The sequence below is a fragment of the Malus sylvestris genome, chromosome 6 (genome assembly GCF_916048215.2).
Source record: "Malus sylvestris chromosome 6, drMalSylv7.2, whole genome shotgun sequence".
NCBI lineage: Eukaryota > Viridiplantae > Streptophyta > Magnoliopsida > Rosales > Rosaceae > Malus > Malus sylvestris.
The window spans coordinates 1,517,406-1,532,479 of NC_062265.1; positions in this window are offsets into that span (position 1 = coordinate 1,517,406).

A 15,074-nucleotide genomic window follows, 5' to 3' on the forward strand; every position below is an offset into this window, starting at 1 on the left:
GAAAGCTCCCTTTTGTTTGTTTATTTTGATTCATGTATATGTACATATTTGTAACTTATCAGAGATATCAATAAATAAGCTTTGCTTCATTTCAACGTATTGTGTTAATTACACCAAGGCCTTCTTCACTAAGTTCTTTGAATTTTTCTTTTGTTGAAGCTTGTATGTTGAGGCTTTGTGAGTGAAGCATGTAGGTTGAGGTAATGCTCCCTTAATTTCCCGAGTGAGGAAAACTTCTCGGTTGGAGACTTGAAAGATCCAAGTCACTGAGTAATCGTGAAACTTCCAAGTACCGAGGTGTAGTAGCATATGGTAGGAGTCTCCCAAGTCTCCGGTCGAGGAAGTTAACGAATGAGGTGTCTTGCTAGTAGCCAAGTTTCCAAAGTAACAAAACTTCACCACTTTCCTTTCTAAGTGGTAGCTCAAAACTCCTCTTTCATGTACATTTGTTATGAAAGTTGTTAGGCCCAAAGAAGGGGAGGCCTAGGCTCTCCTTTTTTCTTTTTTCTTTTTTTTTTTCGAAATTTTGAATATATATATATATATTTTTTTTGAAGCTTTGTAGGTGAAGCTTTTGTAGGTGAAGCTTTGGTGTTGAAGCTTTTGTAGGTGAAGCTTTGGAGTTGAAGCTTTGTAGGTGAACCTTTTGTGTTGAAACTTTGTAGGTGAAGCTTTTGTAGGTGAAGTTTTGGAGTTGAAGCTTTGTTGGTGAAGCTTTGATGTTGAAGCTTTGTAGGTGAAGCTTTGGTGTTGAAGCTTTGTAGGTGAAGCTTTGGTGTTGAAGCTTTTGTAGGTGAAGCTTTGATGTTGAAGCTTTTGTAGGTGAAGCTTTGTAGGTGAAGCTTTGATGTTGAAGCTTTGTATGTGAATTTAATGTTGAAGCGTTGTAGGTGAAGCTTTAGTGTTGAAGCTTTTGTAGGTGAAGCTTTGGAGTTGAAGCTTTGTAGCTTTGTAGTTGAAGCTTTTGTGTTGAAGCTTTGTAGGTGAAGCTTTGATGTTGAAGCTTTGTAGGTAAAGCTTTGAAGTTGAAGCTTTTGTAGGTGAAGCTTTGAAGTTGAAGCTTTTGTGTTGAAGCTTTTGTAGGTGAAGCTTTGGAGTTGAAGCTTTGTAGGTGAAGCTTTGATGTTGAAGCTTTGTAGGTGAAGCTTTGATGTTGAAGCTTTGTAGATGAAGCTTTGTTGACACCATAAATTGATTTTGCTTCACACTATCTTGATCAAGAGTGTGTGAAGCTTTTAGCATTTGTAGTTGCCCTCCATTTGTTGAAGCTTTTGTTGGTGAAGCTTTTGTGTTGAAGCTTTGTAGGTGAAGCTTTGTTAGGTACCATGAATTGATTTTGCTTCACACTATCTTGATCAAGTGTGTATGAAGCTTTTGGCATTTGTAGTTGCCCTCCATTTGTTGAAGCTTTTGTGGTGAAACTTTGTAGGTGAAACTTTGTAGTGAAGCTTTGTTGGGTACCATGAATTGATTTTGCTTCACATTATCTTGATCAAGAGTGTGTGAAACTTTTGGCATTTGTAGTTGCCCTCCATTTGTGGTGAAGTTTTGAAGTTGAAGCTTTTGTAGGTGAAGCTTTGGAGTTGAAGCTTTTGTGGTGAAGCTTTAATGTTGAAGCTTTGTAGGTGAAACTTTGAGGTTGAAGCTTTGTTGGGTGCCATGAATTGATTTTGCTTCACACTTGATCAAGAGTGTATGAAGCTTTTGGCATTTGTAGTTGCCCTCCATTTGTTGAAGCTTTTGTTGGTGAAGTTTTTGTGGTGAAGTTTTGTTGGGTACCATGAATAGATTTTGCTTCACACTATCTTGATTAAGAGTGTGTGAAGCTTTTGGTATTTGTAGTTGTCTTCCATTTGTTGAAGTTGTTGAATTTCCCAATTTCCATTTTTTTTTTGGGAAAACTAAAAATTTGAAAATGTGGGAGAGACAACATATACAAATTTTGCTTCCACACTGTTGAGCAAGAAATTGTGATGCAAGCCACACCTTGTAGTAGTCGAAGGTTTGGATGAACCATATAAATTGAATTTACTTCGAATAGTCTTAATCAAGAGTGTGTGAAGCTTTCTATGAGTTGTAGTGTTTGCATTGTTACAGAGGAGAAATGTCTGAAGCAGATGCAATAAGGCTGTAGAGCTTAATCTTCGTATACCATGCACTGAAGCCGTTATTGGCTTGCAATAAGACTTTATTGGATACTATAACTCTTGTTAGGTATAAGTGCTCCCCTAGTTAAGTTGTAAAGCTTGAGGGTTTTTGATTATTTGTGAATGCTAGGAGTTCACAGGTACAAGTTGTACCACTCGTCTTCTGGTTGGTGGAATGAATGATGAGTTGCTTTCATCACTTGGTTGATGGTACAAAAGTGAGTTCTTTTATCACCTTTCATCACATTTCATCACCTGGTTGGTGGCACGAAGATGAGTTCCTTCTTTACTTAGTTGGTGATAAGAGTGGCAAGTTGCCAAATAATATTAGAGTACGGGTTTTACATTTCATCACCTGATTGGTGGCACGAAGGTGAGTTCCTTCTTCACCTGGTTGGTGATAAGAGTGGCAAGTTGCCAAATAATGTTAGAGTACGGGTTGTACATTTCATCACATGTAAGGGCAAGGTGTCAAGGCACATTGTAGCAAGTGTCGAATGACACAAAGTATGTTGAACCCTTTTGAAGCACAGTTGGTTTATGTATGGATGTGTTGGAATGTATGATGTTTATGTATGAATGTGTTGGAATGTATGATGTTTATGTTGATTGACATGAGTGATGCTTATGAATGTTTTGCTATGCATGAAGGGATCCATGCTTTCGATATGTGAACCATGTTGGTTGTCACACTTAGTATCACATACTTTGTGTCAAAGTACACATGTTGAAGCTCTGAGTTGGAGTATAGAGGTAGGTTAGTGTAGACCAAGTATTCCAGTGCTAGGAATGCAAAAGACTCAGAAGAAGTTGTTTGAATTCCCTCTTCTTTAAATATTTGCCGAATGGCTTGTATGACAAAAGATCTCAAGCGGTTGAGGGTCAAAACATTTGTAATGTGTATGCCTTCTTATAATAGCATTTCCTTCAGTACCTAGTCCTCCACTTTGAAAGAGTGAGGCTTGGCCCCATAGTCATAATAGTCGACGGTACGTTCACCCTTGGTTGTCTTGATACGAACTTTTATCCCTCTTGTTGTAATGGGCTTGCTGAGAGTAAAAATCCTTCCTCTTACAAAGAGACAAATACGTTTGGTGACTTAGCGAGTAGCTAAATGAGGCAGAAGATGATGCAATGGGTGTCTGAATGGCCAAGATCTCCTCACTTAGTAGAACTTGACTTCCACTTCCCACTTGTTGATATGGGTTAACCATATGGGGGTTCCCTTGGTATGTCATCGCTTCGGCAGAGGCGTGGTTGTAAGCATGTGCCATCACCTCAGAGTAAGTCTTCCAAGTGTTGGCATTGATCATGTACTTGAAGAAACAATCACGTTGGCATGCCGTGAAGATTTTAAGGGCGGTATTGTCATCTGCCTCAGCGCAGCGAGAATACTCATAGCTGAAGCAACCGGCATACTCTCGTAGTGACTAGTGTACAAGTCATCTGCAGAATGTAAGCGATCGGTCTGAAATATGTGTTGAAAGACAAACAGTTTCCTTAGTTCCTCAAATAAGTATACTGTCTCGGGTGGAAGATGACAATACCAGTTTAGCGCTCCGCTAGAGTGGGTGGAAGGGAAAAGAAGACATCGCTCTTCGTCGGTGTGCATTTGATATGCCATGGTGGACTCAAAGAGGTTAAGGTGTTCAATCGGGTCATTCCTTCCAGTATAGAGTTGTAAACCAAGCTTTTTTTTTGTTTTCGCTTGAAGGGGGGGTGTCGAGGATCCTCCTTGTGAGAAGGCCAGGCCTGGGTTGGTTCTAATCAAGTATCTCGGCCTGACGTTCGGCCTTCAACTTGTTTACTTCCTCAAGGAACTGTAGGACAATGGGGTCTTGAGTGGAGTCATGTACCACTGGAATTTTCTTCCGTAAGTCTCCATCGCCTATTGGAAATAGGAAAGTTTGAACAAGAGAGTGTGGTTTTTCCTTGGACTCGCCGTACTGACTTTTATGGCATGTCTGTCAGAATACCTCAAAGTTCCATGTACATTCATGTTTCTCTGGGACCTGTCGTTCCTTCTTTAAATTGGTAGCTTGCCTGGGTCGTTGGAGGGGACCGAGTCTTTAAAAAACCCTTGGGTCATTGATCTTCGAGCTTATGTGGAAATGATTCTCTCGACATTGCTTTAGGAAGTGTCGGCAGTCACGATAAACGGCTTTTGATCCTTCTAACCCTTTTGCAAGGCGGTGTCTTCCTCCACTTCTCCTACTTCAGGTCGAAGCAGTTGAGTTGAGAGAAGTCTCATGTTAATCAATGTTTTGATGATTAGCTCGCTTCTCATTAGGGATACCCATGTCGAAGGAAGGTGACCCTTCGTGTTGGGGGGCACCCAGATGATGGTTGATGTTCACAGGGGCAACAAGCTTGTGTGTTTGAGAACGCTTAGTTTTGTGGAGTGTCTCGAAGAGTTTCTCATATTGTTCCTAAAGTATCTCATTCTTTATTGCTATCTTATTGTTCTGAGCCTTCAGCTCCTCAACTTTAGCTTGAAGAACGAGCTTCTTTCGTTGCTTCGTACTAGGTGTGATGGGGGTGTCGTTCTGCGTGCTGAGGCTTCCTTCGCTCCCCATGTTGGAGAGAGATGCCTGGTCAAAAGAGAGTGTACGAATGGTGGAAACCAGCTTAATAAAGCTGAAGAGAGTAGGAATAAGTGTGATTCCCATAGACGGCGCCAAATGTTGATGCACAAAATCAGTGATGACTTTGGTATAACAGAAAATGTCAAGTTTGTGACCTTCGCTAGATTGCTCCGGTCACTAGTGTGGATAAGTATGTAAATGGATAGAGACAGAGAAGCAAACACAAGATGTACGTGGTTCACCTAGACTGGCTACGTCCACGGAGTAGAGGAGTTCTCATTAATTGTGAAGGGCTTACACAAGTACATGGGTTCAAGCTCTCCTTTAGTGAGTACTAGTAAATGATTTAGTACAAATGACATTATGGATTATTGTTGGAGAATGATTTCTTTTTATAGAAGAGAGTTTCTAGCTTTGTTCTGGCCTTGACACGTGTCATGCTGTGATTGGCCTTTGATGTTGACACGTGTCGCCCTGTGATTGGCCTCTTGGTGTTGACACGTGTTGCACTGTGATTGGCCTTTTGGTTGGAGGGAAACTCTTCTAGGTCCTTGACGGTATAACGTTGACTGATGTTTGGTAGTTTCGGGATTGGTCAAGTATGGTACATGTTGATGCACAAAACCGGAGAGGTATTGGAACAACATAAATCCGACCGTGAATCTGCAAGAAAGTAAATAACACAAGATGTATCGTGGTTCACCCCAAGGTTTGGGCTACGTCTACACTGATATTGTATTTCTAAAAGGATTGTGAGGGAACGAGTGTGAGGATCCTCATGGCCTAGGAATTGGCCTCTGAAGGTGAGAGTGAGGCTCTCTTCAATTGTGAGGGTGAGGGGTCCTTTTATAGAATAAGGGCTCCTCACTTATTACATATTTGCCCTTTCCTTTATTACATAATTACATTTAAGTTCCCCGAGTATTTATATGAGATCTAAATACAGAGGCCCTAAGTATGGTACAAACAGTAGTCCCCCAAGTCTTCAGTCAAGAGAGTCTTTTGGCTGGAGACTTGAAATTCAGTTCATGTGTGGGCCGAAGTAACTAGATGTTGTCTTGAACTGATGCTCGATATGAGGCGATGCTCAATCTGAAATGATGCTTAACTAGAAGTAGCATATGATGCGAGGCTGCTCGGCTTGTGGCTTATGTTGCCTTGGTTGGATCGGCTTGTGGCGTCGAATGTGAGGGAGTCCTTTTTATAGAATAAGGGCTTGCTCCTTAATAAAAAAATGATGGGCTAAAGTTGGTGCTCGCGGCGAGGCAGTTGCTCAGCAGGCGGCGATGCTCTCTAATGATGGTGAGGGAGTCCCTTTTATAGAATAAAAGCTCGCTCCTCAATACATAAGTGATGGGTTAGGAGTGAAGCTCGCGGCGAGGCGGTTGCTTAGCTGGCGGTGATGCTCTCTAATGATGGTGATGGAGTCTCTTTTATAAAATAAGGGCTCGCTTCTCAGTACATGAATAATGGGTGCTCTCTAATGAAAGTGAGGGAGTCCCTTTTATAGAATAAGGGCTCGCTCATCAGTACATAAATAATGGGCTAAGTCTCCCAAGTATTTTTCATGAGGCCCAGTTGAGGCCCAATATATGGTACATAATGCAGTCCCCCAAGTCTTCGGTCAATAGAGTTTGTTGGCTGGAGACTTCAAATTAAATCCATGTATGGGCCGAAGTGGCGGTTGTTCGGAGGCGGTATTTGTATACCCAGCACTGAAGCTTTATAGGTGAAGCTTTGCAAGTGAAGCTTTTGAAGCTAGAGCTCTGTAAATGAAGCTTTTGAAGCTAGAGCTCTGTAAATGAAACTTTTGAAGCTATAGTTTTTGTAAATGAAACTTTCGAAGCTAGAGCTCTGTAAATGAAGCTTTTGAAGCTAGAGCTTTGTAAATGAAGCTTTTGAAGCTGATTGACATGAGTGATGCTCATGAATGTTTATGTTGATTGACATGAGTGATGCTCATGGATGTTGACATGAGTGATGCTCATGAATGTTAACATGAGTGATGCTCATGAATGTTTATGTCTGATTGATATGAGTGATGCTCATGAATGTTTATGTATGATTGACATGAGTAATGCTCATGTATAATTTGAAGTACTGGGCGTACTTTTGATCACCTGGTTGGTGATAATAGCGGCAGGCTGCCGAATAATTTGGAGTATTGGGCGTACTTTTGATCACCTGGTTGGCGATAATAGTGGCGGGGTGCCGATAATTTTTTGTAGTACTGGGCGTACTTTTGATCACCTGGTTGGTGATAATAGCGGCGGGATGCCGAATAATTTTTTGTAGTACTGGACGTACTTTTGGTCACCTGGTTGGTGCTATTTTGGGCTTATGGGCATTCGCTCTCCACACAATATTCCAGCCCATTTATTTTGGGCTTTGCCCTTTTTTTTTATTTTTTTTTATTTTTATTATTACCCTCTGATGGGGTTATACAGATGTCTCCGAAAGATAAGGAAAATAAATTACATCATTAAAAAATAAATTCGACCCTCTACTCAATGGGTCACGCCCATAATTCTCTTTTCTGCATGCCATTACCACCGCAATTATGTTTGCTTCTTTTTATCTTATTTCTGCTTTTACTTTCTACTTTTGTTTCCCACTCCATCTCCTGCAACTTTCAAAACTGCAGGGGTTGGATTATTTCTGCTTGCTGGGATGAAATAGTGAGGAAGCATGATAGGAAAGCCACAAAATTGCCTTACTGTCGCCAGCCTATTGCCTTTTACTTTTCCATTTTCTTTTCTGCTTTGCTTTTGCTTTTCTCCATGAGCGACTGCTTTGGATATGTCGCTTGATGACATGATTAAGAACAGCAGGGGTAATTGTGACAGAAATAGAGAATAACGTGGTAGGGGTTCTCGTGGCCTCGGTGGAGCACGTGGCTCCTTTACTACTGGAAGGATGGACGCTGGAAGAATTCCAGCTAGAAGAAAAGGACTTGAGAAGGTCGTAATCCCGCTCGAGCTGCTTGGTCTTCCACCTAGCGCGGCGGTTCTGGAACCACACGGCCACCTGGCTCGACTGCAGTCATAGCTTCTCTGCTAGTTGCGTCTTTCACTCCGGCTCCAATTTTCCCAGGTTCCAGTTGAGCTGGCACACGTGCGGATGGAGGTCCCCATCAATTGGGTGAACAGAAGGAGAGAGGTTAAACCTTATTCTTGATCTACATCTTTTTCTTCGCGGTCGAATCTAATTTTCCCAGATTTCTCCCCAAGAAGCAGAGCCATAAGATGGGTACATGAACCCGGGCTGGTGACCATGATGAATAGGGTGGTGGTAATCAGTTCATGGCTTCCAGAAAAGTGTGGCGAGCATGGCCCACCTTCTATGAATCAACTCGCACTCCCTAAACTTCTGCAATCCAAACACCTCCGTGTAAGGCTGAAACAGCGTCGACTGGACGTCCGGGGTTTCTGTTCGAGTCCCGATGATGTCACCTGCCAAGTTTTTGGCCAAATTTTGGTCCAACCCGTCGTAGTCGTACTGCAAATACTCCACGGGTTTGCCCAAACCAAATGGGTCGAACCCATAGTCGCCCACCAGGGTCCTGTCCAGCCATTCTGAAGCATTTGCACCCGGGTACTAGAACAGGCGGTCAGTCGAGAAAGTGGGTTTTGTTGATTTCTTGGGCGGCCTTTTCTTGGTCCTGAATCTAAACCGGCCCTAAACCCGACCCGAGTTCGAGTACACCTCGGACGAGAAGAGTGTCCCGATGAAGGAGGATGTAGCGGCGGCAACAACTGTAGTTATTGCCATGGCTCTGTGCTAACGTGCGCCGGGGGTGGAGGTAGGATCGAGATTATTGCGGTGTGTTTCGTGAGGATGGAGTGGTGGTGGTTTTTTTATTTGCCTGAGGTGGTATTCTCAGTGTTGTAGAGAGAGCAGAGAGAACTGACGAGAGGGAAAGCAGAGAGGTGACTTCAGTGTGGGTCAGTGAGAGGAGAGGGAGATGGGACTGGTTTCTTGGGTTTTTGTGATTTTGCAGATTCACGGCGGAGGTGAAAATTTGAGAGAGAACCGATATAGCTTTTTGTGTCGTTTCCCACAGACGGCGCCAAATGTTGATGCACAAAACCGGAGGGGTCTTGGAACAACGTAAATCCGACCGTGAATCTGCAAGAAAGTAAATAACACAAGATGTATCGTGGTTCACCCCAAGGTTTGGGCTACGTCCACACTGATATTGTATTTCTGAGATGATTGTGAGGGAGAGAGTGTGAGGATCCTCATGGCCTAGGAATTGGCCTCTAAGGGTGAGAGTGAGGCTCTCCTTAATTATGAGGGTGATGGATCCTTTTATAGAATAAGGGCTCCTCACTTATTACATATTTGCCCATTCCTTTATTACATAATTACATTTAAGTCCCCGGAATATTTATACGAGATCTAAATACGGAAGCCTTAAGTATGGTACAAACAGTACAAACAAGAGAAATTTATCTCTAATTATATATAGGGTTATTTTAGGAATAATAGTGGGTGGGAAAATAATATTTTAATTTTTTTAACTTTTTATTGTGGGTGTAAATATATCGGGGGTGGGTGGGGAAATAAGACAACGGGGTGGGTCTAGCAGCTCTCAAAAAATTTCTCCCACCAATTGCACATTTCTCTTTTTGTCCCTCTAGTAAATGAATTAATGATTCCAACTCTCCCAATTAGATCTAATAAACAAGTTGTGTTCGTGTCATATTCGTTATTTTAAAGGGTCGTGTCATGTCAAATTCGTTATTGTAATGAGTTCTTAACAGGTGACCCAATAACAACCCCGATTCGTCAGCTGGTTGTGTCGTTTCATGCCGGGTTAACGAATCATACAAAAATTATAATACCTAATGTCTAGATCTAACAAACAATATATTATTAGATTATTAACAAGTGACCTGATAACGATCTAACTCGTTAACAGTTTTTTAATAGATGACTCAACAACGACTCGATTTGTTAATAAGTTAACGCAAAACCAATTATTTTCGTGTCAAGTTAACAAATTATACGTACTAAGCAACGTGTGAAGTCCTAGATTTAACATAGATCTCGTACCAATTACCAAATGTTAAGTTCGAATGTCTGCTACTAAACTATATAAATACAATCTCACAAATAAAAAAAGGCACTAAAAAATAGAGGACATGGTACAAGTGATAAGTCCACCACTTGTTTACTAATATTTATTTAATTAAACTTATTTTATTTAATGGTTGAAAGTATATAATATAAGGTCTGATTGGATTGGGTGACAGACAGCTTTGGAAGTAAGCAGCCATGAAAAGTGCAAGTTAAGGAAGCAGCAGCAGCAGCAGCAGCAGCAGCACAAGACCCACTGATTCATCATGTGCAATTGTGCATTGTGAATAAACACCCCAACGATTTGGATTCTTCACCCACTAATCACCGCCAATCACGTGTTATCTTCAAATTTCATCAACTCACTGGGTCCCCTCCCGCCCCAACGATTCACCGGTCTATTTCTATTAGTAGTTAGAACCACCCATGAAATTCATTTTGATTATGGTATTCATGATTAACGATCATTTGATTTATATCAACGATTAAATGGTCTTCAAATTTAATGAAATATTTGAATGATGATCTTTAAATGATGATAAAGAAAATGAACGATTCTGATTTTATTATTATTTATTTTTACAGTAAAATGATGTTAGATCTTCATGTAAGTATGAATATTGAAGCAGTACTCTTTGTTTTTCTTTCTTTAATAAGAAGCACAAGGCTTTGATTGGTATGTCGTATTGAATTGAGTAAACTGTGTTATATTAGTATTGATTGTACTATATTGAATATTGTCAAGCTTTTGGGTTATGATTCTGACAATCCAATTGTTATTTTGATGCAGCGAGATATATGACAAGGGAAATCGAACGAAATTCTCAATCTAGAATCCACTAGCAAGCCTTAGAGTCCACTAGGAAAATAGAGAGAAACTCATGTTTATTGAACAATAGTCGAAACATTATAAACCCTTAGAGCCACTTTTGAGATACAAAAGTAGCATATAATCTATTAACACATAAATTATCAATTCTCCAATTAAGTAGAGGCAATAGGGTGATATTAATAATCGTTCATCAAAACATACTTCATTACTTAAAAGCCGCCATTCTTGCTTGTTTCACAAAATGCACCATAGAAATTGACTTTTAAGCCAACCAGGTTTTGAAGAGCTTAGCCACACCCGCTATTAAACTAAACATGGTAAATACCAAAAATATATATGACAATATTTGGGAATTTCTTATATATACATTAATCTCCAAAGTGGAGTATATATATGAGTTACAATTGGTATTACATATACACTTCATCAATGTGGAACAACAGACAACTATATACACTTTAACTAATATATAACTCGTAACACTCCCCTCAAGTTAAAGCAAAGATGTCATGCATGCCTAACTTGTCAAGCGAGTTGGAAAACACACCATTAGACATAGCCTTAGTAAGTACATCAGCGAGTTCATCTTCAGATCCCACAAACGGAAACATAATAATCCCAGCATCCAATTTTTCTTTGATGAAATGTCGATCAATCTCCACATGTTTTGTTCGATCATGTTGCACTGGATTATGAGCAATCTTAATAGCAGCCTTGTTATCACAATGAAGTTTCATAGCACCTTGGGTTTAAATCCAAGATCTCTCAACAATTTTTTCAACCACAACAACTCACATACACCATGAGACATACCACGAAACTCATTTTCAGCACTTGACCTAGCCACCACTTTTTGTTTCTTGCTTCTCCAAGTAACTGGATTACCACCCACAAACGTAAAGTATCCAGATGTAGATCGCCGATCAGTGATAAAACTTCCCAATCTGCATCTATATACCCTTCGACATTCAAATGACCATTCTCGGAGAAAACCAAGCCTTTGCCAGGAGCCATCTTTAAGTAACTCAAAATATGGATAACTGCATCCATATGAGCTTCACTAGGTGAGTGCATAAACTGACTTACCACATTAATTGCATAAGCAATGTCATGGCAAGTGTGAGACAAATAAATTAATCTCCCCACAAGCTTCTGATATTGTTCCTTATGAGTAGAAACTTGATTCGAAAATAAGCCCAGATGATGATTCTGCTCAATCAGAGTATCAACGGGTTTGCAATCTAACATACCTGTTTCAGCTAACAAATCAAGAACATACTTCCGTTGAGACAAAAAAAAATACCATGCTTGGATTGTGCAACCTTGATTCCAAGAAAATACTTCAATTCACCCAATTCTTTCATCTCGAATTCAGTAGCTAGGTACTTTTGAAGGCGTTGTATCTCCTTCTGATCATCACCAGTCACTATCATGTCATCAACATAAATAATCAATGTAGTTAGCTTACCATTTTGTCATTTTAGAAACAAAGTACGATCTGAATGACTCTGGACATACCCAAACTTCTTCATTGAACTTGTAAACCCCCTAAACCACGCTTTAGGAGATTGTTTCAAACCATACAAAGCCTTTTGCAACCTGCATATAACACCTTTTCCAAGAGATGGTCCGATACCAGGTGGAAGATCCATATAAACTTCTTCCTTGAGATCACCATGAAGGAAATCATTCTTAACATCAAATTGCAACATAGACCAATCCTAGTTTGCTGCTAAGGATAGAAGAATACGAACATTATTAAGTTTGGCAACAGGAGCAAAAGTCTCATGATAGCCCACTCCATAGGTTTGAGTATAACCCTTAGCAACTAATCTGACTTTATACCGGTCAACAGAACCATCTGCTTTGTACTTAATAGTGAACACCCATCTACATCCAACAACTTTCTTCCTGTTTGGTAAAGGAACTAAATCCCAAGTAGAATTCTTTTCCAATGCTTTTATCTCAACTCTCATGGCATTAACCTACTTAGGCTTAGATAAAGTATCGTGCAATTTTGTTGGAATTGATACACTAGATAGTTGCCATATATAAGATGTCACATCCCGGCCCGGGCCCCCATCACATCCCGGGCTCGACTCCACCGTAGCATGATATTATTTGCTTTGGGCCCTGACCACGCCCTCACGATTTTGTTTCTGGGAACTCACATGAGAACTTCCCAGTGGGTCACCCATCCTGGGATTGCTCTCACGTGAACTCGCTTAACTTCGGAGTTCCGATAGAATCAGAAGCCAGTAAGCTCCCAAAAGGCCTCGTGCTAGGTAGAGATGAGAATATACATATAAGGCTTACAGGATCCGCTCCCCTGGGCGACGTGTGATATTACATAAGATGCATATGGTTAGGACAAACAATGAGTAGACACATAATTGTTGATAGGATATTTGGCTTTGGCATGCATATCAGGCTCATATTGTACTTTAGGTTTTCCACGATTAGCTCGTGGAGGCAACTGATAAGTAGAAGAATCATCAGAATTTACCTCATGTATGTCACCATCTTGTACCAAATTTTTAGAAGAATCATCACTGGACGAACCATCATCAGGCAACTCGTTAGACATACCAAAAGCAAGCAACCGGTCATCATAAGGTAATTCATCAGACATACTAACATGCAACTCATTAGGCACATCTGATCTGTCATCAGTAGAAATATTTTCGGGAATAACAGGTGACTGATCACTATCTATAGCCGACTGATCAATATCACACAACATAATAGGTTCTGTCCCCAACTCTGCCTGTAACACATCATCCATACCATCTCTTCGAATCTGCACTTCACTCCCCCTCTCCCCTTGAAGTGGAGAGTTGGAAGAGAACTTCACAAAATACGAAACTTCCTCGTGGAATGTGACATCCATGGTAATATAAGTTTTATAAGTCGGAGGATAATAACACATATAGCCTTTCTGATTGTTAGCATACCCAATAAATACATATCGAATAGCACATGCATCAAGTTTACTTCGTTGATGAGAGTAGACATGCACATACGCAATGCACCCAAACACCTTTGGAGCAAGTTTTGATACAAAAATAAGAGAAACATGTTTTTGTAGCATATCAAGCGGTGTCTTAAAATCAAGAACCTACTTGGAACACAATTTATCAAATACACAGCAGCCAAAACTTCATGACCCCACAAATGATTAGGAACACATTTATCCAACATCAAGGAGCGAGTAACCTCCATTATTTGACGATTCTTCCGTTCAGACACACCATTTTGTTGGGGTGTAAACGAAGTAGTCGTTTGGTGAATAATACCCTGATCACTAAAAAAACATGTCAAAGTGTGATTCACATATTCTCCTCAGTTATCAGACCTGAAGACCTTAACTTTGGTCTGAAACTGAGTAGACACCATTGAACAAAATTCTTGAAGAAGCAAAGGAACATCACTCTTATTCTTCATCAAGAACATCCAAGTTAATCGAGTACAATCATAAATAAAAGTAACAAACCAACGAAATCCATTAGAAGTAACCTTCGACGGACCCCACACATCAGAATGTATTAAATCAAACGGGAAAGTAGCTTTAGAATCACTTATGGGAAAGGAGGCACGATGACTCTTAGCCATGACACATGTTTCACACTTGAACTCTGAATCACTACAAGTACAAAACAAAGAAGGAAATAGATGCTTCATATAATTGAATGATGGATGTCTCAATCGTTGATGCCACAATCAAATTTGATGTCTATCATCCACTTTAGCACTTAAAACTTGATGATTATTTGAACCGGAAACAACACTATCCTCCATAGTTAAGATGTACAAACCCCCTATTCTTTTACCATGACCAATTATTTTCTGAGTTTGAATGTCTTGAAAATAACAATACGTAGGGTAGAAGTGAGCATAACAATATAAGGTATCCAGTAGTTTTCCTACCGATAAAAGATTGCACTTAACATCAAGAACAAGTAAAGCATTGACCAATGATAAGGTCGGAGTAAGAGAGATAATGCCTTCACCCTTCACAGGGGAAGGTGCTTCATTTGCACTAGTAATATACGGATCACGAACATAGTCACATACTCATCAAACACTCTAGGGTCACTAGTCATATGATCAGTGGCTCCAGTATTAATTATCCATGTATTTGTTCCAACAAGATGCATAATAACAGTATGATTATATTGAGCCATTGAACTAAATTATGAACAATAAAGGCACAAAAGATACGCAGCGAAATGAAAACAATTTACCAGAACGATGTTCATGGTATTGTAGCAGATCACTGTTTATGATACTGTAACAGATTACTGTCCACAAACACTGTAGTAGACTACTGTTCACGGCATTGTACTGTAGCGTGGCACTATTCACTTTCTCCCTTTTTTTTTTCAACAAAGGGAATCACGACAAAGGTGGACACAAAAGTAAAGCACA